The following is a 25,518-nucleotide window of genomic DNA, read 5'->3' on the forward strand; positions in this document are numbered from 1 at the left end:
CCGTACTTCCTGGTCAATTTTTCTATAAGCCTAAAAATGTCCACTGCCACATAAAGTCTATTAATTAAGCAAATAAGCAAACAAACCCAGCAAGCAAAAGTGAAACATCTCAGGGGAGGGCTCTCATTCATTCTTAACAACGGTCCATCTGCAAACTCTCGGCAGTGGCGGAGGAAAGTGGGGAGACCCTTGATGCCAGAAATACCAACCTAGGCACAGGATCCCCCCACCCTCCAGGGTTGGCCCAGAATTGGTGGAGTTTCCAGACTTGGAGAAAACATGCAGGATGAGTGGCATGAGTTGATGGTAGCAGGTGGACGGGGTAAGTCCCTGGGGATATCTATCCATCCGCGGTGAAGGAGCCCCAACAATGATGAAAATTCCGTTTCTGGCAAGCCAGTAGAGATTCCACGTCTAATTTGAATTCACTTGCAGAGATTTAAGAAAGTCGGTATTTCTGGTAAACCTGAATTTGTTGGCTTAAATAGATTCCTTGACACCCACCACCCACACCTGTCCGCCTCAACCGAATGCAGCGCTCTGTCAAACCAGATTCTTAAATGTGCTGGTTCCTGAAATATACAGACAGGGCTGGATTTCAACCCATTCTTGGAAAGGCACTGTTCAAATCCAACCAAAATTCATCCACCGATCCCTCTCCTACTGCGTCCAGCTTGCAGGGAAACTAACGAACAGTTAGCCGGTTGTTGAAAGACCAAGTGACTGATAGAAGAAAAGGCGTGACAGTCCCAAGAGGCCAACGCTTACTGAAAAGCCCCTCGTGGGACCGGAAGCCCCTACAACACGCAGCGGTGAGCATGTGGATTCTGTGAATCAGACAGACCCGGGTTCAAATCCCAGAGCCACCACTTAGGAGCTCCCTGTGTATCAGCCACATCATCAGTATTGTTTTCAGCACTTCCAACAGCTACTATTGGTTGGGTTTACTAGGGACTGAGCTAGCCCAAATGGGCAACGTGGGAGGGACCCACTGCATAGAGGTGGCAACAGTTGGGAGACACCAAGTGGCTGTTCTGAGGTCACCTGCTCATAAGCAGCAGAGTGAGGTGTGTCCCCAGTATCCTGCCCCTCCTCCTCCTCGTCTTTGTGAAGAACCAAATCCACTGCCTTCATTGGCTCTCCATCTATTCGCGCAACGGAGCGCCAATTAATGACGGTATTTTTTGTTCACGTGGGATGTTTAGTTTCGGCAGGCATTTAAGAACCATCTTAAATACCGTTTCAGAACGTTACATCTGAACACTGTTTGCGCTGCCACAGGAAGCGGCTGGTGCAGAATGGTGGGGGAGCCACCATACAATTCGGAGACCCCAACGTAACTCCTCCTATACGGGGTCTCCACAGAAGTTCCCCACATGCCCGTGTGGGGCCCGGGAGTGGCACGGGCTCTTACAGGATCATCTACATCCCCAGACCACGTGGGTGGCAAGAATAAGAATAGCGGTTTCAGTTGTTGTTTCGAGAGCACTAACGATGTGCCAGGAGCTGGGCTGGGCGCTCTGCGTATATTACCTCACGTAACTCTCAGCACACACTTAGGGACCCGCTTCTGGGAGCACCCCCCCATGGGACATCACAACACTGAGGCTCAGGTGAAGTAACCTGCCCGAGGTCAGGCAGCTCCCGGGTGGTGGCTCTGGGATTTGAACCCAGGTCTGTCTGATGCATGGAGCCTACATGCTCACCACTGAGTCTTCTGGGGGCTTCCAGCCCCACGAGGGGCTGAATTTTCAGTAAGAGCTGACCTCGTGGGACTGTCCTGCCTTTTCTTCTATCAGTCAGTTGGTCTTTTGACAACTGGAAAATATGCTGGGTCTGGTGTGATGGCCACAAGGCTGAATAAAGCTCGGTGTCCCCACTAAGCACCATGATGGGTGTGTGCATATGATGCGAGGTGGGGCCCAGGAAGAATGTGTCATGCTCCTGGGGGCGGGGGGTGGACCCCTACGGGGCCTCTAAGAGTACTTCACACGCTGGCCATCTGTGTCAAAGCTGGTCTGCCCCACGCTCCAGCCTCTCATTACTAACATACCAAGGGGTGAACAGCAAAAGCTTTGCGTTTCTGAGCTCAAGAGAACCTGAGGAACCGTCCCCATCACACAGGTGGGGAAACTGAGACCCCCCTGGAACGGAATGAGACCTGCCCAACGTTACTGAGCAGACCCAGAACCCACTCCCCGCTCTGAGTTCTTTCCACAACGTCCCTGTGAGGGTTAATTTTACATGTCAACTTGACTGGGCCATAGGGCACCCAGACATTTGGTAAAACGTTCCCCTGGGGGGTGTCTGTGGGGGTGTTTCTGGGTGAGATCAACACTTGAGTTGGTAGATGGAGGAAAGCAGATCACCCTCCTCCCCAGTGTGGGTGGGCCTCCACCCATCCTTTGGGAGCGTCAGTAGAACAAAAATGTGGAGTAAGGGCACATTCCCTCTCCCCCATCTCCTTCTGCCTTCAGACTCGGACTCAGACTGAGACCTACCCCATGGGTACTCCTGGGTCTCCAGCTTCCCGACCGCAAACCAGGGGACTTCTCAGCTTCCGTAATTGTGCTGTGCGAGCCAATTTCTTTCTTTCTTTCTTTCTTTTTTTTAAGATTTTATTTATTTGAGAGAGAGAGTGAGAGAGAGAGCACAAGAGGGGGGAGCAGGAGAGGGAGAAGCAGACTCCCTGCCGAGCAGGGAGCCCGATGCGGGACTCGATCCCGGGACTCCAGGATCATGACCTGAGCCGAAGGCAGTCGCTTAACCAACTGAGCCACCCAGGCGCCCGCGAGCCAATTTCTTATAATAAATCTCTGTCTCTTGTGTCTCCCCCTATATACGTGTGTGTGTGTGTGTATACACACACATACATTCTGTTTCTCTGAGAACCCTGACTAATTCAATCACGGTGCAGCCAGCAGGCTGGGATTCAGGGTATGTTTGGCATTTAGGCAACACATTTGCTTTTAATATGGCCACCCAGAGCCCCCCACTGTGCCGTGTACGCAGACTCAGAGTATTCCACGAAGCGCTTTTTGGTGGCTCACGTATCAGCTTTCCTTAAAACCGTCAATAGTTATGTAATTGTTTTAATGGGAATTGTTCGGAAAATTAGAAGTGAATATCAAACCTTGCCTTGACACGTGTTGTCACTTAGGATGACGCGGAGTAAAACAGTGAGTTGATGTAAGTTCCACTTAGAAATAAATACGCAGCTCTGGGAAAATTCTGGAGGGCAGATCAAGAAGTACTGGAGTTTGAGATCATCATTAGTCCAAAGAAGAGACACGAATGGAGGGCATTGGGATTTCTGGACATGGCAGTGGGAATATATTTTCCCTCGGAGAAGATTCTAGAACCCTTTAGTGGTGGGCAGAACAGTGGCCCCCAAAGACGTCCTAATCCCCAGAACCTGCAACTCTGTCACCTCACATGCTAAAGGGATGCTGCAAATGGATTAAGTTAAGGGTCTTGAGGTCAAGGAAGTTATCCTAGATCATCCAGTGGGCACAATGTCATCATAAAGGTCCTAGAAGGGGTGCCTGGGCGGCTCCGTCGGTTAAGCGTCTGCCTTCGGCTCAGGCCATGATCTCAGGGTCCTGGGATTGAGCCCCGCATCAGGCTCCCTGTTCGGCCGGGGGTCTGCTTCTCCCTCTCCCTCTCCCTCTGCCCCTCACCCGCCCCCCACCCCCAGCTTGTGCATGCTCTCTCTCTCTCAAATAAATAAAATCTTTAAAAATAAATAAATAAAGGTCCTTAGAAGAGGGAAGCATGAAAGAGTCAGAGAAGCAGCTACGACAACGGAAACAGAGACCAGAGTGGCGTGATCCATTACTGACTTTCAAGATGGAAGGGGATCATGAGCTAAGGAGTGTGGGCAGCTTCTAGAAGTTGGAAGAGGCGAGGAAATGACCTTCCCCTAGAGCCCCCCAAAGGAGCTTGCCCTGCCAACACCTTGATTTGAACCCAATGAGACCCATTTTGGCCTTCTGACCTTCAGAACTGTAAGAGAATAAACGTGTGCTGTTCTAAGCCATGAAGTGGGTGGTATTTGCTACAGTCACAAGAGGAAATGAATACACCTTCCAACATGTGGGGGGCCCTCCACTCTCCCTTGCCCAGCATCTGCCTTCCCTCCTTCAATAATGATGGGAATACCTTCAACCTCTGTGTGTCGAGCATTGCACTTCACCTAGACTAAGGAAAGCCTTCCGGAATTGAGGCTGCCAAGAATATCACCTGTCTTGCCCCTTCTCTGCGGGGATCTCTGCCTGGGGAGTGGTCTGCATGGACCACATCAACAGGCTCGCTGGTTCTCTGGCTTCCCCTCGAGTAGGACCAGTAGGAGAGCAGGAAGTGAGACGGCAGGCTGCGAATGAGCAGGACACTCCTTCCCCCAAGCACCTCTCTCTCTGTGGGTCGCCAGGGCTGGCTGAGCCCCTCTACTAAAGACTCCAGCTCCCGTAGGTGGTCCTTTCTACACAGCTACTTCCTGTCATTGCCCAGAACTAGCACTGGGAACAGCTCCCTCTGTTACTAACTCTGGGGTGCTGCCCCATCCCTTGTGATTTCCCCACATCACCCCACACCCCATCATTAAACTCTCATCCACTGCCCAACGTGAGTGAGTGATCGCTTCCTGCCAGGAGCCCGACTGATACCCCAGACAATGCAAACATGACACAGACAAATTAAGTCACTTGTCCAAGCTCCAGAGCCAGGCAGGGCGAAAGCCAGCACTGGAGCCTGCATCTGTCCAAAACCCTTGGCCAGAGTTTGCCAGGGTGGCCCGCAGGCTGTCAGCTACAGACAGCCAGGGGACAAACCGTATTTACCTATTTTTTTTTTTTAATTTGAATTCATTACCAACAGTTAATGATCTGGAGCTCTTTTTTTTTTTGGCTTTTTTAATTTATTCATTTGAGAGAGAGTGTGTGTGTACAAGCAGGTGGAGAGGCAGAGGGAGAGGGAGAAGCAGACTCCCTGCCGAGCAGGGAACCTGATGCGGGACTCCCATCCCAGGACCCTGGGATCATGACCGGAGCTGAAGGCAGACAGATGCTTAACCGACTGAGCCACCCAGGCGCCCGATCTGGAGCTCTTGAATACAAACCCAGAGCTCTTGTCTTAAAAGAGAAAATTAACTGTGCTAAGTGCTTTTGTGGGTTAACAGTTTGACCCTCACAAGTGCTGGCGATAACCCAAAGTTCCCTGTGGGGAAACTGAGGCACGGGATTAAACTGCCCGTCTGAGTTTATCTAGCTAGCAGGTGGGAACAACTGGCATCTGAACCTAGCTCACCAATCGGCCATGGTAAATGGAGCCATCGGATGTGGAATGGGCTTCCCACCTTGCCAGGTCTGCGACAAACCAGCCTTAACTTCACCTGCCTGGCCCCTGAGGGCATTAGAGTTTGCAACCCCTTCCCTGGGCTCTTCGTTGTCTCCTGGGGGAGAAAACCCAAACCCTCCCCTCCCATTCCTGGGATGGAGCTGGCTGCTTCCTGGAGTCATCTTTATCCTAGAGCCGGCCTGGCCACCGAGAGGCAGAACTCCTCATCCCGAATGCAGCTCACCGGGGACACTCTGCTCACGGCTAGATCGCACGGCCCGGGTGCCACCCAACCCCGCATTCCTCCAGCCACATCATGGATTTCTGACTGCGTCCAGTGCCAGGCTGGAGCCGGGGGCGCGTGCTTCCCAGCCCTGTGCCCGGAAACACAGAGCCCTTGTTCTCCTGGCCCCCACGCTGCCCGGCTCGGGCTGGACCCTTGCCTCGGACTGTCTGAATGGGGCCTCTGACTTTGTCCTTCCTTGGGCGCCGTGCCCTATCAGCCCACCAGTGGGGAACACAAGCCACGCAGAGGCACTTCCTAAAAAGTCTCTGAAATCTGACCTGGCAGGGCCTCATTCTCCCAGCACATGGCCTTCGGAATGGGCAGTTGTGCTGGGTTCTGTTTCTCCTCTTTCTCCTGCCCGCTATTCCTCCGGTTTCTGCCTTTGAGTGTCCCAGGAGAGGCGAGCCCGGCTAAATGGCCTCATTGTGGGGGAAACTGAAGCCCCCAGACGCCTTGAGATGGGTCCAGGAGGGATGGATGGCTCCCTTATCACTGAGCAGCTCTCCCAGTCTGGCCCCGGTGCGGGCAGGGGGAGGGCGGCGACAAAGAGAAGGCAACCACCAGAAAGAGCTGGTCTGACCTCAGGGGAGACAAACAAAATTTCTAGAAAAAAAAGAGAAGTGTTATCTGGCCGAAGAGAGCAGTTAGTTGGCCATTAGTCTATGGACTAGGTTTTCATCTCCCAAACTCCCAGAGACTAGACAGGGTACTGGATTGGTCCCAGGGAGTGCCTGGGTGGAGTCCCCGGTGGGTACGCGGTCAGTCAGTATTTATGGGGGTGTCCTTGGGTGCAAGGCATTCTGGGAGGTGCCTGGGAGAGCCACACGGAAGGGAGCACCAGGCAGAGCGAGGCCTGGATGCAAACCCTGAATTCGATTCTAACTGGCGATGTACCAGGGCCAAGTCCCTCCCAACTGACAGGGCAGGTCCAGATGATCTCAGCTCATCCACCTCTGGACAAGAAACTCTAACGAGAGAGTTCTGCAGCGGGATGGCAGGGATGGCCGCCCAAGATAACGAATGTACGGTTGATCCCTGAGCAACACCGTTTGAACTGCACGGGTCCACGGACTTTTTTCAATAAATACAATACAGTATATGAACGTATTTTCTCTTCCCGATGATTTCCTTAATCACAATTTCTTTCCTCTAACTTACTTTATTGTAAGGTTACAGTATATAATATATATAACATACAAAGTATGTGTTAACATGCAGTTTATGTTATGGGTAAGACTTCCAGTCAATAGGGGCACCTGGGTGGCTCAGTCGGTCGAACATCCAACTCTTGATTTTGGCTCATGATCTTGGGGTCATGGTGTGGAGCCCTGCGTCTGGCTCCACGCTCACTGCAGAGTCTGCTTCTCTCTCTCCCTCTGCTCCTCCCCCCACACTCTCTAAAATAAATTAATTTTTTAAAAAAATCTTAAAAAAAAAAAAGACTGCCAGTCAACAGTAGGCTATTGGTAGTTACGTTTTGGGGGGAGTCAAGTTATACGCAGATTTTCAACTGCAAGGGGCTCAGCACCCCGAACCTCAGAACTGTTCAAGGTTAACTGCTTTAATACCACTGATCTGTACACTTAAAAATGGCAAACTTTATGTTATGTGTACAGCTGACCCTTGAACTCAGGTCAAAGGAGGGTTTGAAAGGCGGGGACGGAGGGTCACGCTTCAAACTTCCAGTGGCTCCCCTGGGAGGCTGGTTCACGGCTCCAACAAAGGGGCTTTTCTTTCAGAGCTCAGGGAGGTCTGCTCAGAGTACATGCCTAGCCTGGCCACCCTCGGCCGCAGTCACCACCCATGTAAAGTGCTGAGGACAGAGTCTGGCATACAGTAGGTGACTAATAAATACTTGTTCACAGACTTTCCACATAAGGAGTGTACAACCTAACAGGAAGGCTACATAATGGAAACACTGGCTGGCTGGGGCTGTACAAAGAGAAACGTAACATCCTTTAGCTTCCAGAGGGCACCCATCGGTCTCTCAGGAAGGCTGGGTCTCAGCATCCCCATCTGTAAAATGGGCTATGAACATGGCTTGGGGGCCTACTGGCTAAAGCTCAGGCAATGTTGGTGCCTATTACATGCTTCCACTCCAGGCCCCCTGGGAAAGCTTCCAAAGAGAGGGAGGGAGGAGGAGATAAAATGTGGGGGAATTTAACAAAAACAAAAATAAAAACAAAACAAAAAACCCCCGCAAAACCATTGCTACAATCTGCTTCCATCCCAGTACTAAATTAAGTTAACATTGGGTCCTATTGTCTCTGGCTAAAAAGAAATAAAAGACCCTCTATTTGCTCAGGGGTTTGCTGACTTTGCTGACTTGACCTCGCATGCAGGTCTGCTGTAACCCCCCAGCCCCATTCGGCCCAGTCCCCGCCTCCGGGCTAGGGTTGAGATCAAGGTTAAGGAGCGAGAGGTTTCTCATGACTGGGGGCCTTCTGAATTTTACAGGGTCTCTGCAGCCTTGATAATTCACGTGTCAGTGGGAGCCCTTTGATCGTTTGTCCTCAGCAGACAAAAGGCAAAGGAAAGACTCTTTGGGGTGATGCCATTATCTGGGGTGGGGTGGGGAGGGGTTGTGCCTCCTTGTCTCCTGCTTAGAAGTCAGCCTCACACTCCGGAGTCAGATGGGCCCACTCCACCCTGGCTGTGCGACTCTGGGCAGTTCACTCCACCTCTCTGATCCTCAGAGTCCCCACTGGTAAAAACAGGACGATGACAGTAGTCCCATGATGTCATCAGAGGCTTTAATAAGGTGATCCATACACAGCACCGTGGCTGGGACTTAGCAAATGCTCCATAATGGCAGTTACTGCTCCAGGAGGGTGTCTGAGGCTTGAAAAAACTCTGAATTTGGTTTCTAACCACCCAGGTTCTCGCCTGGTTCCATGACCTATTACCGTGAGATTTTTACTCGCATCACTTAACCTCTCCGACCCTCCTCTGCCATATGGTGAAAGGAGCACAAACCCTGGAGAGGATTATGAAGAGGACTGGGATCATCACTATAACGAACACAATGGCAGCTCTATTTGTTGATCAAGGCTACCCCTACACTATTTCCCAAACCCTTCCCTACCGGCTCAGGCCAGCACCTCCCACTCATTCATTCATCCAACAGCTGTTCAGGGAGCACCACGGGGAGCCAGGCTTCGCATTCCAGGCACTGGGGAGACAGGAGACAAGAGTGGGGTGACTGTGCAGTGCCACAGTTCTCCACTGGGGGCAATTTTGCCCCCTTCCCCTCCTGGGGACGTCTGCCTACATCTGGAGATGTGCCTTCGATTAACAGCACCTGGGGAGGGGTGCGCCTGCATCCATCAACGTACAGGATGGCTCCCTTCCACGAAGAACTATCTGGTCCAAAATGCCAACAGCCTCAAGGTTGAGAAATGCTGTTCTCAGGGGGAGGAGGGGAAGCAGCAACTTACTTATTAAACAAATAAATAAGCCGACCACACAGTAGATCGGAAGATGGGAAGGACTAGGGAGAAAAAGGTGAGCTGGGCCAGGGGATGCCAGGATAGGGATGGAGGAGGTGAGAAGCAGCTGGATTTACTGAAGATCCTTTGCTGGGCAGGAGAGGAAGCAAGGAGTCAGAGATGAGGCTTTGAGCCTGAGCATCTGGAAGGATTACTAAGCAGTCCTACCCAGTGGTCGCTTTATATCCATTCTTAGCTCTTCCCCCTAACCAATCTCCTCCCTTCTCCACATGGCAGGCAGGACAATCTCTCTTTTTTTTGAGAGAGAGAGCAGGGGTTGGGGGGCAGAGGGAGAGAAGCAGAGGGACAGAGACAATCCCAAGCAGGCTACGCACTCAGTGTGGAGCCAGATGCAGGGCTCAAGCTCACACCCCTGAGATCATGACCTGAGCCGAAATCAAGAGTCAGACGCTTAACCCACTGAGCCACCCAGGAGGCCCCAGGACAAACTTTAAATAGAAACTCGGTGCCTCCAGTTTGCTTCTCTATCCCCCTGACAGGGTTTCCAAATGCCCAAAAGGTCCTACCGTGACATGAGCCCTCCGGGTCCCCTTGCCTCTCCCCCAACCCTTCTTAACACCACCGTCTGGCCACAGTGCACCTGACTTACCTCCTCAACACACCAGGCTCTCGCCTCTCACCTGTCAGGAACCCTGTCTCCCTCCACCACCCACCCACCTTTTACTCCTGCCCGACACTGTTCCTCTTGAAGGCCTCAGTTTAGATGTCACCTCCTCCAGGAAGCCTTCCTGGACACCCTCTGCTGGGTAAGGGGCTCCCTTGGGGTTTTCACGCCACCCCGTGCTTCCTCCACTGAAATGCCATCTTGTGGTAATTCCCTGCCTCCTCTACCAGGCTGTGAGCTCCATGAGAGTGGGCATGAGAAGCATCTGGCTCACCATGGGCCAACCATCCAGGTTTGCCTGGGACTGAGGGGTCCCCAGGATGCTTAGACTGAGGGCTAAAATGGAAAATCCCAGACAAACCAAACCCAGTTGGTCGCTCCGACTATAATCTCATGCTTCCCAGAGCCTAGTCCAAGGTAAGCTCAATCCACATTTGTTGAGAGAATGGTGAGTAGGAGATTTACCTGTGTTTCCTAAATGGATGGATGAAGTTCATCATCAAGGATTTAATAATCCAAAACCATCAGCCAGGCTTCTGGAAGCCCCTGGAAGCCCCTGACCCCATTCCATTCTGATCCGAGCTCCAAGATCCTGTAAAAATCATAGTGTTTCTGCTCTCCCAGCCAGGGCCCAGATTCAAGATCAGGATCCGGGCCCAACCTCCTGTCTGCACAGAAAGGGAGGTTAAAGCCATGGGCAAACAGCCAGGACGGCAAGTCCAAAGACCTAATTCTTGTGGACCTAGAGGCCAGCCCACCCTGGGCAGCACTCAGCTGCCACCCCTGGGGACCCCAGGTCCTCATTCTTATGCCGTCCCAGCCCTGTTATCTGACCCTCCATCCGGGATAGCTGATCTCCCGGTCTTTTGGTGGCCTGCAAAACTAGAAACGCGAAAATGCTTCGCGGGTTTTATTTTTCTCTTTCTTTCGTGTTTTCTTTTTTACTTTTTCTGAGGCAATTAACCCTCCATCCTTATCACGTTTCGAAGAAAGGGACCAATTGTGTCCTCTGGCCAGGTGGCCTCCGTGCCAAGACCAAAGCTGTTTGGGTTGTTCTTGCACCTGTAAATTTGCAGCCCTTAGACAGGGGCATACGCCGCACCAGAAGCAATTTGTTGCACTAGAAGGAGAGGCTTAAAAGATGGCAGAGGGGGTTCTCTGTACATTCGGGCCAGTGGTAGGTTTCAGGTTAGGACTATCCCCAGGGAGGACACAGGGGATCTCTTCGTGGGACCCATGACCCACATAACAGCAGAAAACAAAGATGAACAATTTGATGAACTGTTGCACAATGAACTCACACCTTCCAGGGCAAGACACAGAACATGGCGGGCAACCCAGAAGCCCCTTCCGTGCTCCTCCCCACCCCAGGGAACTGCCACCCTGACTACGAAGGCCATTTTTCCCTGGTTTTTCTTTATGTTTTGACCTAAGAGAGTGGGCATCCGCAACACTCCTGTTTCCCTTCTATTTCAAGCTCTTTATAATGAGACCTACATACTGTGTGATCTTGTATGTCTGCCTTATTTGCTTGGCATTATTTTGTGCATGATCCATCCTTCTGCGGCATGTAGCTGTAGCTTGTTCCTTTTTACCGCTGTGTGCCATTCCACGGTGTGATGGAGCTTCCTGGGTAGTTTTTAGTTTTCTCACTATTACATTATTATATAAATATTACACATGTCATTACATACATATAGTCGTATATTAGTAGTAACAGTTGAAGAAGTAGAGAATACATACAAACATCCTGATTATTGTTGAGTCTGTATCTCAAAGGGGAAGAGCAGATTAGAGGCAGTCTCATGCCCCTGCGGTAAACACGGCCAGGTGGTTTTCCAAAGCGGTTGTGCTAATTCACGCTCCCACCAGCTGTGTATGAGGATCCTCAGCCCTCCTTTTTACATTTCAGTTAATAACCACAACCTTTTGCTGCATCATGTGGCAGGCTTGGAGTGTGAGCACAAGAAGGGAGCTCAATAGCTTCCTGACCCCCCACCCCCACCCAGAACAGACATCCTGGTAGAGGCGACACAGGGTAGTTAAATCATCACACAGCGCTGTAATCACAAACCCTGAGGAAATGATCTGGAGTTTGGAGAGCTCATGGCAGGGGAGGTTTAAGGGAGCCCTGGATGAATTCTCCAAAGTAGTGCTTCAGCCAAGATCCAAAGGAGGAGCTGCAATTCACCAGGTGAAGAAGGGTAGAGACAGAGAGGGAAAAGCATGCTGGGCAGATTGCACAGGGTGTGCAAAGGCCCAGAGGTAGAAGGGAACAAGGTGAGTTTAAGGAGCTAGGGAGGGGTGCCCAGGTGGCTCAGTCGTTTAAGTGTCTGACTCTTGATTTTGGCTCAGGTCATGATCTCAGGGTTGTGAGATCAAGACCCCTCACATAGGGCCCCGTGCTGGGCGTGGAAACTGCTTAAGGTTCTCTCTCTCTGTGGTGCCTGGGTGGCCCAGTTGGTTAAGTGTCTGACTCTTGGTTTCAGCTCAAGTCATAATCTCAGAGTCCTGAGATCAAGCCCTGCATCGGGCTCTGCACTCAGCACAGAGTCTACTTGAGATTCTTTCCCTCTCCCTCTGTCCCTCCCCCCACCACTCACACATACTCACTTTCTAAAATAAATAAAATCTTTAAAAAAATAAATAGAATTTAAAAAAAGATTCTCCCTCTCCTTCTCTTAAAAAAAAAAAAAAAAGTAGCTAGGGAAAACAGGCCCAGAGAGCTGGGTCTAGACTGCACAGATAAGGGTTCCTAGCACAGAGTGGGTGCTCAGTACATATAAGGAACATGACCATCTCCCCAGGTTGCTGGGGCTGCATTTGTACAAGAGAAGCTAAGCTTTACTGAGTACCTACTATGTGCCTGACACCTCCTTAGGAGGCAGGAGCTCCAAGGACCCCCATTTTGCCAGTGAGAACACTGAGAATCAGAGAGATACAATGACCTGCCCTCAGTCACACAGCAGAGGGTGGGAGCCAGGATTGAATCCTCCCTCACCTGGAGGAATGGCCACTGAATTACCTTCTCAGCCTCTGCAGAGAAAGTTTTATACCAGGAAATCAATAGTGTGAAGCAAGACATCAGAGAGAACATTAATAATCTCAGGCGGCAAAATGAACTCCTTCTAAGCGGTCGTTCTCACCGAGGTCCATCCAATCCACAGAGCCTGTTACAAATGGTGCAGCTCAGAGTGAAAAGGTCCCCCCACGGCCATCCGAGGGGATGCTGAAAGCACACTGCACATGACCCAGGTTTCTAGAACAATGGGCCAGTGTGTCTCCTGAGGTCATCCACAACACAAGCTCTCTACAGTATTGGCAAAAGAGGCTCTGTGTCCCCCACCCTGGCGACACCTGACCTTATAACATTGGTCCGAATGAACCCAACAGACAAGCTTGGTTGGTCAGTCTTGTGCTTTAAAATCACCTGAATTGGTGGCCAACATTCACAATCGGGTGAATTTTGCATCAAACCTTGGAATCCTCTTGGAAGAAATCATCGAGAGACGTGGCCACCCAGGGCTCAGCACTCCCCAGCAACAGTGGGCAGGGACTAAAAGTAAGAGCCCCTGTAGACGAGGCACCTGGTCTCTGGTTCACTGCAGTCCCTGTGCCCTGTCTCCCTCCCATGGGACCCACCTACCCCTGGAGGGGCCCAGATATACAACCCCTCCAGCCTCCTTTGAGCCATTACAGCTTTTAGCTGGTGAAGTGACGCGTGAGGTGGGGCTTGTTAGGGGACAATGGCTTTCAGCAACCAAAGCTGGAAGGGAAGTGACAGGTCCAAGGCTCACGGTGGTCACCAGGATGTCCAGGCTGAGAGCTCTGGTCAGGGGTGCCTCCCGTTGCCCTAACTACTTGCAGAGCCCCTGCCTGGTAATGATCTATTATCACCATGCCGGTAATGATCATCACCGTGGCAGCGCTAAGAAGAGTTCGCACATACTGAGCACCTTGCACGCTTGATCTCATTTCAGCCTCGCAGCACTGGCGGGGACTAGACAGTCTGCCAAGAGGTCATTTTAGTCTGAGCAGCATTCGCTTCCCCTTCTTTGGTTAACTGGGTCCTGATTTTTCTTTGAGGACCCATCCCTCTCCCACTATGAGTCTTCGTGACTCAGGAAGCAGCAAAGAGTAATCACCTGCCACAAGGCTCCAGGGGTCGTGTGACTTAGAGTGGGGCCATGATGATTGGTTCCAGGAGGCCCCACGGCTCACTTCCAGCACTTGCTGGGATCGCAGCTGGCACAATGGAAACATGGAGCCACTGGGGCGCCTGGATGGCTCATTCAGTTAAGCGTCTGCCTTTGGCTCACGTCATGATCCTGGAGTCCTGGGATCGAGCTCCATGTCGTCGGGCTCCCTGCTCAGTGGGGAGCCTGCTTCTCCCTCTCCCTCTGCCTGCCACTCCCCCTGCTTGTGCTCGCTCTCTCTCACTCTGTCAGATAAATAAAATCTTTAAAAATAAATAATAAAAAAAATTAAAAAAAAAAAAAAGGAAACATGGAGCTACTGATGGGCATCTGTGCTCAGAAGAAGACAGCCAGAGCCAGTCTGAGTAGGAAGCCCACAGAGAGAAAAGGAGAGTCAAAAAACTGTGAAGAAGGAAGAGAGAGCGAGCGAGCAGTAACACTGTTGAGCACCTGGATCCAGCCACATCTGAAGCTAGGATGCTGGTTACATGAGGCAATATATTCCCTTTATGCCTGAGAATAAGAGTGTAGCGATATTTAAGTTGGGTTTTCTGTCTCTGACAACCAAAAGAACCCTGAAGAATATAAATACCATCATTAATTTCCATTTTACATAAGTCACTGGAGGCTAAGGGGACTGAAGTAAATTACCCGCCACACAGCTGTGAATTGGTAGCACATGAATTTGAGATTTGCCCTAAACCTAAAGCAGTTGGGTCAGAAATCTTAGAGGTCTTTTTTTTTTTTTTTGCTCCGCCGCCCCCCCCCCCTTAGCGGTCTCTTATTGAGCTGTCCCTGTGCCTCTAGGAGCTGAAAGTTGGGGGTTTTAGGAAGAGCGCATGTTCAGAGCTGCTGGTACACCGTGGTGTGTTGGGGAGGCCAGGAAGACAGGAGGGGAGGCTGCACCGAGATGAAATATATAATTATTATTTAAATCAGTTCAGATGCCATAAGGAGAAAAATCAAAGCTTTCCGTGGCATTTCCCCAGTGCCATTTTTAATTCTATCTTATCAAAACACGGCTGGGATTTGTTTTTCAAAAAGAAAAAAAAAACTCCTTTAATTAAAAAAAAAAAAATTCTCTAATAAAAGTTAAAATAGCCCGCAGGCCATCAGGTGACAACGGAAGGAAGACAGGGCATCTCAGCAACTTAAAGCAGATTAAAAAACTAATTTGTTGACTCTTTTTTCCCAAGCTCACCTCTCCCTTGGAAGGCTGTGTGTTTTGCATAATGAGGCTGAAATCCTGAAATCACTGCTGTCCGCTCAGCTCCCTCTTTGTTGGGATTTCAATGGGCTCCCACCTCATGTGGGGGTGCAGGTTTTTTCTTGTTGCTCTGACCAGGGTTTAATGGAATCATTTCACCCTCTGTGCTTAAAATCTTTACAAGGCTTTCCACTGCCAGAAGGATAAAGAGCAGAACGTGTATGGGGCACACAAGGCCCTGAGAATTGTCCACATCATTGTGTACTAGCTCCTCCCCTCCACTAAAAGCCCTAGTGTCCATGTCCTTGGTTCATGCCACTCTCCTTCCCACCCCAGGGCCTTTGCACATGCTGCTTCCTCTGTCTTCCCATTCTTCACCTGGTTTATCTTGCTCATCCTTCAGATATCAGCTCGTTTTTCTCTGTCTCGAGGCAGTCTTTTCAAATGCCCTAACTTGTGCCCTCCCAGGGTCAGACACTTCCCCTCCTGGCAGTTACTCTGAGTTGTAATTATATGCAGGAAAGCATCTTGGTTTTTTCCTCCACGGTCTTCACAGGGCTTGCACACAGTAAGTGCTCAATAAAAATCTGCTGAGCAAACAAATGGGTGAACCTCGATGGATGGGAGGGCATGGTCTCAGCAGGCCATGGTTCTCTCGACACCTGGACTTCCTTTACTGCATCCAAAGCCCCAACCCATACTCTCCTGGCTTGTCTCAAAATCAGCTTGCACGTCTGCCTTCTGGTGTGTATGGCACCCTAGCCATGAGACCATGCTGTACAGAGAATGGAGTATGGGCTCTAGGTTTGGATCCATGTCCAAATCCCAGCTCTGCTACTCTAGACTGTGCCTCTCTAGATGGTCTCTCTCTCTTTCTCTCTCTTTCTTTCATTTGGATGGCTTGTCAGTTGGAGTCACCTTCCAGGGCCGAGCACAGAACACAGAAGCTCGTACGAGGTAGGCACCCGATAAAGGAGTGTTGGATAAATGAATGGATGCCCAAGTATGTTTTTGAATGGAAGAGAAAGCTCAAGTTCAAAGAGAAAACTTTCTGGAGATCCCCACCCCCACCTCCCCCCAGCTGGTGTGAGGTAGATGCAGAAATTGGCAAACTCATCTCCCCACTGGTCCTGAACAGAGAACCATGGATACTTTAACGCTAGAAGGAATCTGAGTTATGCCCATTCAAGAAAATGACTTGTCTTCTGGCTGAGATGATCATCCTTGCGACTCACTTATACACTGGGCATTAGCTCACTGGATTCCCGTTAACAACCCATCACAGCAAGCCATCACTGTGCTCGTTTAACAGATGGGGAAATGGAGGCATGGTGAGCTCAAACAACTTGCTGACAATCACTCAGCTTGTGAGTGACAGAGCTGAGATCTGAACACAAGCCTGTTCACCTGTGCAGACCAAGATCTTGGTCCCCACTCCTGAACTGGACCAGAGTTAGGCAAGCTACTGGACGTGTATAAAGACCCTGCTGTACTCCTTGGAGGCTGTGGCATCTACGAGGCTGGCTCGTCACCCAAGTCCATCCCAGTGCCCTGTCCTGGTGGGCCTTCCTGCACACTAGCCACCGGACAGCCCGAGCCCCGCATCTCAGTGCTCCTGCCAGCCTGGTTTCTGCAGGTGGCTGGCTCTCCAATGAGATACACAAGGCGGAAGGCAAACATCATAAGCCAGACACCAAGCACAGAGGGGCTTTGGTTTTCAGCAGCAGCTTTAGCTCATCTGCAGGTGTCTCCATTTTACAGATGAGAACACTGAGGCCAGAGATGGGTTGTGTGGCTGTTGTAAAGTGGCTGGCCTCTGAACCCAGATTTGCCTGATTGCAAACCATGTTCATCCCTTGAGGGCCTGCCATGTGCCAGATACTCTTCTAGGGGCAGTAAAATGTGACTTACTCAACACTGTGAGAAACAACGAGTTCCACATAAGCGAATTTTCGGACATCCGAGGCATCAGACACAGAAACATGTATCTGTGTAACCATGGGGATCAAAATATTTACCCAGTGAATTATTCTTGACCCTTCGCCCTGCCTACTGAATGGAGTTCACCCATTCTTAGTTCTTCGGTGCCAACACACGAGCCAACATTGTTGCAGTTCTAGAATACTGCACGCAGTTCTGTAATACTGAGATGAGCAGAAGCTAGTGGGATGAGGGAGGCATTTGACCCCTGTGCTAAATTCCCCACTGGGCTGTGATTCTTTTGTTTCCATGCTTACTTTAAAGACTTTATTTATTAAGTAATCTCTACCCCCAATGTAGGGCTCGAACCTACGACCCTGAGATCACCCACTGAGCCAGCCAGGCGCCCCTTGTGCTTCTTTTGAGAATCTCTTCCTCCGTAGCCTGGTTCTCAGGCTGTCAATTGTTGCTCCTGGCTATGGGCACTCTGCTTTCTCTACCATCCCACACAGGTCTGATTTGCTCCCCCTAAGGGCTGCAAACCTGGAGAAGCCAGGTCACTGAGCTTATCGGAATGGTGTGCAAACTAAGAGTAAATATGCTCTGAGCGAGAAATGTTGGCTCTTTTCTGACATGGACAGTGTGGCAATTAAATGGGATGAACTTCTTGTTCTGATTTATATATATATAGTTGAGTTTCCAGGACAAAGGGTCTGCAGTTATTATGGTGATAGACTTTAGAGCTTTATGGAAACGAAAGCAACTTTGATTGCTCCAGAGATTCTGGATTTTCTCCCTGTCCGTGAGGTAGGCATTCAAACTACAAAGAACCCAGGCCAGTGGCTTGTCAATGGACACTTTGTGGGGGAGACATCAGGGCCATTCTGGCGCAGTGGGGCTCACCTTGGGGACACAGTCCAAGAGAAGTAGAAACATGAGTAGTCTGCCACCTCCAGATAATTCTACAGTTTATCATGGCAAATGTCGTGTGGCCCTAGCTTCCTGGAGGTTCAGGGACTGAATCTGCAAAGCCAGAGCCCAGTGCACACAGCCCCAGTGCCCCAGACCCATGAGCATTATCTGCAGATCAGCGTCCTAGAGGGGGACTCCCTGGCCACCTACAGTCACTCATGCCCACCCAGCATGCAGCCTCACCCACAGACCAGTGCTAGCCATCATTGGGGGGGGAGGGGATAGGAAAGAGACTTGCTCAAGGCCACAAAGTCAATGGGTGGCAAAGTGGGGACCTAGATCCTTCAATTCCCATCCAGAGGCTCTTCTCTTCCCTCTGTACTCATGAGATCACACGGAGAATTTAAAGGAATCAGCAAACCATAACAATATCTGGGAAATGAGCTAGAAACTTGAATGCCTAGACATGAGAAGTATGCTGGGTCAGGCCCTCCTGCTGTCTGGGGCTCCAGGATCCATTTGCTGGAGTTGGGGCTGAGAGGGGGACATAGCTGTCCTCCCAGATTTCCAGGTATTAAGACCACAGTCACCTGCTTCCCACTAGCTGAATGGCCTTGGGGCGTCTCTTCCCTTCTCTGGGTCTACAACCCCCCCATCTAAGAATTCTCCCAGCTCACAAAGTTACAAAGTCTCCGGAGGTGCTACCCTCTCCCTGACCACTTGGATGCAAGCCTCACGCATCACCGGATCCACAGTGATTCAGCCAAGTGCACTAACTTTTTGCCTCATCACTCTTGGCCAATGCCCAGGACCGTGGCTGGGCTTTAAAAAGGTCAGAGGTCAGAAATTTTTTTCTGTGAAGGATCTGATAGTAAATATTGTAGGCTGTGCGGGCCATACGGACTCTGTCACAACTACTCAGCTCTGCAGTTACAACTGGAAAGCAGTCATAGACAATATATACATGAATAGCTATGCCTGTGTCCCAATAAAACTTTATTTATAAAAGCAGGCAATGGACTAGACTCGGCCTGTGGGCCACAGTTTACCAAGCCCTGTTCTAAGTCATTCCAAGTGAGGTCCAACACCTCTTCTAGGACTGAGGTAATTAACTTTTCCTGGTTTGCATGGGACTCTCCTGGTTTTAGCAAGAAATCCGGCATCCTGAAAAACCTCACAGTTTCAGACAAAACAGGATGGTTATCACCCTCTCTGGGATCCCGTGAGTCCTGCTTTCTCCTATCTCGGCATCGCTCTGGCTAGGACATTCAACTGTCTCCTCCATAAGGAGGAGGAGGAAGAGAAAGAAGAGGAGGAAGAAGGGGCTACTGTTTATTGTGACTTCCTGTGTGCCAGGCACCGCGTGAAGAGCTTGGTCAACATGACCTCCTATGATCCTCCAGCAGTCCAGGAGGGTTGAAGCTGCTCCCAGGAAGGGGTCAAGACTGGACTGGATCCCAGGCTAATCTGCCTCCTTCTTCCTCTCCAAACCATAAGCTCCTGAGGACAGAATTGGGGTCTCTCCCATCGGTACCTTCAGCGCCCCCCACACAATAGGACAATTAGAAGGTTCTGAGCAAATACCGATCGTCAGGAATCACTGATGTTGAATGAATATGTCCACAAATGAATGAATGAGCGAATCGTCCCTCGGTCTAGACAGACACTTCCCAGTTCTATGACACGATTCATTCCTGCCTATCCAAACTCCAGGCAAGGTAAGCGGAAAATGCCAAATATATGCTACGCCATCCGTTCTGCTAAAACATGCCTAGGCCTTGGGGCAATAGGACATCACGGATAAAAACATGGTCTCTGACATCGGGTGATCTGGGTGCAACCCCAGCTAGGCCTCTTCTGGGCTGTGTGATGGGACCAGCCAGCTCACCTCTCTGAGCCTCACAGATTACAACGTTAGACAGGAACAGAAACTGCCTCCAAGGCATGAGGCATGGAGTTTGGTAAGCCCTCCAAAAACATCTACACATGATCATCATCATCACTGCTGACGTTGGGATGAGCAGAAAGCAAGGTAGGGGCGGGGGATATCCCCATGCTGAGAAGTACAGGTGTTCATTAGGCAGCTCTGAATGAACACCCGGGCCAAACGGGAGGACATGTGCACTTCTGGTCACTGCACTGGCTAGCCAGAAGTACAACAACGCTGCGTAACAACCAGAAAAACCTCAGGAACACACAATAAGGAGCATTTCTCTCGCTAACCTATTTGCGGCCGGCAGGGGCTTGGCTGAGCTAGGCTCTGTGTTGAGGTTCGGGCTCAGGGTGGTTGGACACGTGTTCGTTCTGGGGCCAGGCTGAGGGGGCTCTTCCCCAGCCATGGCAGAAACAGGTGGGGCCCCTCGAGACTGAAGTTTGGAACCAACCCAAGGTCACTTCCATCTCACACTAAAGACCAAAGCCAATCACCGGGCCAAACCCACAGTGGAGGATCAGGGGCATAAACCCTGCTGCCCCTTGAGTGAGAAAAATGGCAAAGTCCCACAGCCGAGAGCAGGGGTGCAGGGAGGAGGGAGCAATGAGGGCCAGAGAGGCCTCCACCCCAATAACCCAAACCCTAGCCGCACCTTGGAAAGGGGGCCCACACCGACCCTGCCCTCCTCACCAGGTTCCTCTTCGGCCCCTCAGCCTCATCAGCATTTGGTCAAAATCTCGAAAAGACCCCGAGTACGAACACTTGCAGTCCTCGAGCACCCTGTCCCCATCTTCCCAACATCTGGACCTGCTCCGGGGAGCCATTAATCTCGGGCAATTTCTTTCCTCACTTGATTTGTTTATTTAAGGAAAACAAGTTGCTCCTAATTAGGAGCACTGCTGTCGAGATGTTCAACACGTCCTAGGCTGCCTATTTTCAGACCTTCTGCCTAAAATTATACCTGCGCTCTTAACATCTGTGAGCCTGTTCAGCAACTGTCCTGAGCACAGGCTTTTGGCGAGAGAGGCTTGAGGTGCTGCGGGTGCCGAGGGAGCTGGGGGCAGGGAAGGGGGTCCGCGGGCTTCAGAGCAAAGGCCCTTGGAAAAATGCACATGCAACATCCCGACAACCTGCTTGGAGCTAGCACAGATCACCGAATCAGCTCTCGGCGAGGGCACAGCATGAACACAGTCCCGACCCGAGGAGTGGGGCGAAGAGTGGTTTTAAAGGTTCAGAGAGGTTTTCTGTTGGGAAGCTCTCAGCCTACGTCCCCCCACACGCTCTTGCACCTCTATGGACATTCAGACTCACCTGCAGAGACGCACATGCTCAGAAACACACACACACACACGACATGCACAGAAGTCATACCGCCCCACAGACAGGCAAACATACTGCAGGTGCACTCACACACACACTCACACAGGAGACATGCACAAAAGTTACACTGCAACCCCCACAAACACACATTCAGAGACACACGCGCATGGAGACACGCTCCAACGTGCCGAGCAACCGACACACCAGATACCAATACTCAGAAACACCCACAAGGAGATACAATCAAGTGTGCAATGCTACAAGCCAGGCACGCGTGGTCAGAGACACAGGTACACACGGAGATGCACAGAAAGCTCCCCCTGCCGTACACACAGGTATACACCCCCAGAAACACACAGCGACACAGAGACGCGCGCAGACGTTACAAACAGGTACCCGCGCAGACGCAGAGACAAGCGAGTGTGCAACGCTGTGCATACAGGGGCACAGACAGACCCAGAGGTACACTGAAAAACAGGGAGGCTGGAAGCACATACCACAAGTTCACGCTCACGGCGTTGCACACGCATGCGGGCGCTCACACACGCCCACACAGGCACGTGCAGACGGCTCGCACAGCTGCGGAAGCAGGTGCCCAGACAGGCCTGCCCAGCCTCTCGGACACGGGTTGTGGCACGCAGAGCCCCCCGGACACACGGATGCAGCTGTGCAACCACGCGCCTACCTGACACAGACACACATCCAGCTCACATACAGCCGACTGCCAAACACTCGCAAGCACGTACGCATACCCACAGTTGCTCTGACTCACACAGGCATACGTTCCCTCGCAAACACGTGAGCGTGCGCACGCGCGCGCACACACACACTCAGAAATCCACAGTGTCCCAAGTGCACACCCAGACTGACCCTATTCACATGTGTGCGCACACGCGTAAGGTTTTTCCATAAGTCAGGCTCCTATGAACACATGTGCACGGACCTGCGTGAGAATGCACTCATTTACACACGTGCCCCGGCACACACGCACATCCTACTCCACCAAGAGAGCAAACCGTTCATTTCCTCAGAGTCCTAGAAGTCCGGCCCACAGCCTGAGCCAGCACCTGGCCAAACTGCTTCTGCCCCAGTCCCCGCCTGCACGCCCGGTAATGCCCGGTAACTCACTCTGCGTCAGCCAAGATGAGGTCTGCCTTCCCCGCCACCCCCAGCCCCACCCCGCGGATTCAGCATGGACCCAGGGGAACCTGGTTTGGGGAGGGACACAGAGATCCCAAGCCTCAGAAGCACTCAGAAAGAAGTAAGACTGACCACAAGCTACTGCCTTTCCCCACAATCTCGGCAACCCTCTGCCTTATCACACACACACACACACACACACACACACACACCCGCTTTCCCTAGCACAGCTGTTCCTGTATGGAAGAGCAGCTCTGCCTGCTCCAACAGCCTCAGCACCCTGGGTGCCTGACACCCAGACACGCTGAACTTCTCGGCCCCGGGTCCCTACACAGCCGCAAAGTTGGAGCCATGGAGACAGCTTACCTCCTCCTCCTGTTGTCATGGCGACGCAGCAGCTGGGTGCATCCAGCCCTCCCTGACCGCCCTGAGCTCCTCTCTAGGAGCTGCTGGCCCAGCAGAGCTTTTTATGAGGAAGCAGCAAGGGGGTGGGGACGGCAGGTGTCAGCTGATTGGAGAGAACAAGGGCCCTGCCCCCCAGTCAGGATCACCTGGTGCTCAGGTGGGACCGGGAGCGCCTCCCTGGGGAAAACAGCACCCGCATGCTCCCACACAAAACAGACAGCCCTGCTCCTGCATACCCATGTCCGTGGAGAGCCAGTCTTCACCGGACTCTACACTAAGCACTTTCCAAGCACCATCTCAGTTAGTGCCCCCTCCCCCCCGCAACACTCTTCCTAACAGAAACTGAACTCCCTATCTTACACAGGTCCACTGAGCTTTGGAGGGTGAAGTGACTGGTCTAACTCAGATGCATCTGAGTCCCATGCCTCTTAAACACTAAACTATATTTCAGGATTTTGAAAATCTCCTCTGTGACGATCGCTCAGGGCTGACGAGTGTCTGAACTGGGACCTCTGAAGACACATGAAATCTCTTCATTTTGCAGAAGGAGCAACTGGAGCCCAGAGAGGTCTAGCGATTTGCCCAAAGTCACACAGCACATTGACAGTGGTCTTGAAGCTCAGTCTTCTGACCCAGAGATGAGGTTTCCCCAGGACATCAAGCACCAGCCTCTGACCTCAGGTCTCAGCAATCTAGGAAGCAGCTCCTAGCACAGCCCCAAGTCAGAATCCTAAGCAAGGGCAGAAGGTCCTGAGACTCCTACCTCGTACCTCAAGAACTGTCCCAGAACCTCACAGCAATGCCATTATTCCCCAGAGGCAGATGCCCAGCCCAAGCAGGACCGGCAGACTATTTCCAACCTTCAAGTCACGGTCAGAGACATTTCCACTGCCTGCCTTACTGACCAACCAGTCCATCGAGATGACCCCAACCCTAGGCTGCATCCCCCGTGAGAAAGCACGATGCCATCGAGGAGGCTGTGACCACAGGGGCGGCTCAGAGACCAGGTGACCTCTTTGGAACATGCTTCTCATTAGGAGGGCCATAATCTGGCCAAACTCATGAGCTATTTGCTGGGCTCTGCAGAGCCTCTAGGGACCTGGCGTGTGTGGGGACTACCCACACTCCGAGCTGCAGATGAGGATGCCAGGAGCCTCTATCCAGCTGTCCATTCCAGCCCCTTTCCTGCACAAAGCTGGTCCCTCCCCAGGCTCTGAATGGTCTCATTAATCCGCCCAGGTAACTTGCCCCAAATCTTTCGCTCATTTCAGGAGCTGCAGGTATGGGAGGTGATCCTCACCTTACCTAGTGTCTCTGCCATGGAGGTGAGTCGGCTCCAGCGATGCCACTTGGGGCTGAGGGAAGAGCTTGGATAGAGGCAGTCTGAGTGGGGCCCCCTGTCCCCAGCTCTTTCTCCCCCTCCTGACACACACACACGCAATGGACATAAGCAAGCCTGCAAAGCACTCCACACAAAGCCCATCCCCTGGGCAGCCCTGGAAGGAAACCGCATGCACCGGGGTATCACCCCAACAAGCACCTCCTAAAGCCAACTTGAAAATACGGCCGGCTCCTTCTCCCCCCCGCCCCCAACTCTGAACCGGCCGAATAAGGGGGAATTCATGAATTATATTAAAGGGGCCCACCGCCTTGCCCCTGGCCCAGCTCAGCCTGAGAAGCCTCGAGTGCCTGCCTTTGGGGACCCAGCGGGATGCCCGCAGGAAGGACGCCTGGCTGAGCCGGAACGTCCCACCCTCCTCCAGAGGAGAGAAAGTTTGTCATTTACCCGGCGCTGGGCTGTCGCCACTCCGGGTTCCTTCCTCACCTGGCCCCGGGCGCTGAGCCCCCAGCCTGCGCGGAAGCGCCTGGACCTGGAAGCCCAGATCGGGGACAGGAATCCTTTGGCTGCAGCTCGCCCCCCCCCACCCCCCCCGCTCCCCTTCCCGGAGCCCTTCTCCCCGGCCCTGGGCGCCTCGGCCCTTACCTGAGGGGGTCTCGGCCACTTGCAAACTCTGCCAGCGGAGCCCCGCGGGCGCCGGGGTCCCCCTCGGCGACTCGCGCGTCCCGCTCGGCGCGCCCGCTCTGTGGGCGCCTTCCCGGCTGCCCGCTGCTGCAGCGGCATCCAGCAAAGCGGAGTCCGGATTTCCTTCCTCGCCACCAAGCCTGCTCCGGCCGGGCCCGGGGGCGCGGGGCGGGGGCGGCTAGCTCCCCGGCGCTGGTGCCAGGGGGCACCCTGCGCGCCGCCAGCGGGAAAGTGCAAGAGTGTGGCGTCCTGGATTGCAGCAGCGGCGACAGCGGCGGCCGGGGACGAGGAGGCGGTGGCGACGCCAGCCGGCGAGCCGGGGAGGCGGGCGGCGGCGCGAAGTGGAAGCCGGGCTCCCGCGAGCCTGGCGCCCGGGCGGCACTGCGGGGGGGCGGGGGGGCGGCCGCGCCGCGCGACGAGGCCCCTTGCGGCCGCCCGGCCCGGGGGGGGGGGGGGTGGCGAGGGCCGGGGCGCGCCGGGCGCGGGCGGAGGCTGGGCGCGGGGCTCCGGCCGCCTCGCCTGGCGCTCGCCGCCTCCCGCGCTGCCTCGCTCGCTGCCCGGACTTCAGTCTCCGGCCCCGAGCTCCGAGCGCAGCGCCGCCGCCGCCGCCGCCGCCCGCCGCCGCCGCCGCCAGCAGCGCGCCTCGACCGGGCGCGCTCCTCGCGCGGAGCCACAGCACCGCCTGCGCTTAACTCCTTGCGCGCCACCTGGCCCTCCCGCAGCCGCCCG

At 52.7% G+C, this 25,518-nt stretch overlaps 1 protein-coding gene across 2 annotated transcripts in view; it reads right to left on the bottom strand.

Moving 5' to 3' along the window:
- WSCD2 (WSC domain containing 2) overlaps positions 1-25,198 on the bottom strand; it is a 115,292-nt gene extending 90,094 nt beyond the window's left edge. Inside the window, exon 1 of one of the 2 annotated variants that reach the window (XM_054510475.2) lies at positions 24,751-25,198. The gene's annotated coding sequence lies outside the window, so the exon portion shown is untranslated. The remainder of the gene's footprint in view (positions 1-24,750) is intronic. The other variant, XM_045887442.3, reaches the window with a different exon arrangement.
- Between the last annotated feature and the right edge of the window lie 320 nt (positions 25,199-25,518).

This window comes from Mirounga angustirostris, unplaced genomic scaffold (genome assembly GCF_029215605.1).
Source record: "Mirounga angustirostris isolate CCGP_5_RB_7025 unplaced genomic scaffold, mMirAng1.0.hap1 SCAF_14, whole genome shotgun sequence".
NCBI lineage: Eukaryota > Metazoa > Chordata > Mammalia > Carnivora > Phocidae > Mirounga > Mirounga angustirostris.